We start from the raw sequence: 809 nt of genomic DNA on the forward strand, positions 1-809 counted from the left end.
CAGCAGAACAATCTGCATAATTGCCTAATTCCATCCAGTTTGATACTGAACTCATTATGTTTTATTTGAATTTACGTATTTAAAGTCAGCGTATTTCCTCTTTGCATTTTCAGTAAGCCACAGATTTTTGTAGTGTCTACATATGATTACCCGGTAGAAGGCCCTTGGTTGCGGCTCTTAAACAGAAAGAAAACATATTTCCAGAGGCACCTAAATATCTCTCAATAATTAAAATGTGAGCTAACAAGTCTCGGCAGAGGAGCGAGGCACAAGCCAAGCAATTGCCCAGACAGTGAAGGCAGCATCGGGGAAGCTGGGAACTGGTCTTGCAGCCCTTGAGACACGAGCTGATGCTGCAACTGTGCTTACATTTATCCTTCCCTCACAACTCTGTGACAACAGCATGAGCTGGACTTCTTCCACTAAAATAATCAGAAGTGAAATGGCTTATAACATTGTCATTTAAAATATCCATCAGTAGGTTGGAGTTGATATGCCTGTGTTGGCACTGAATCTTAAGCTGCTTGTAGATCTGAGAAAGATGACATACTCCTAACCATGCAATGGCTGTCTCATCTCTGTCCTTTGATCCTTCTTGTATTTCTGATGTAATAATGATAATATGCTATGGACAGTCAGTCTCCAGTTAGTTACTATGATTTTTGCCTTTATTATTAGGTGGAGAGCTGACTAGCACAAATACATATTTGATGCAAACCTCCTGGAGTTGGACTGAGGAAACTGCAGTGTTTTCATCAAGAGATACAGGGCTAATGTGAGGAAAAGGTAGCACGTTGCTTATGGGAGTC

The sequence above is a fragment of the Charadrius vociferus genome, unplaced genomic scaffold (genome assembly GCF_000708025.1).
Source record: "Charadrius vociferus isolate BGI_N301 unplaced genomic scaffold, ASM70802v2 scaffold136, whole genome shotgun sequence".
NCBI classification, from domain to species: domain Eukaryota; kingdom Metazoa; phylum Chordata; class Aves; order Charadriiformes; family Charadriidae; genus Charadrius; species Charadrius vociferus.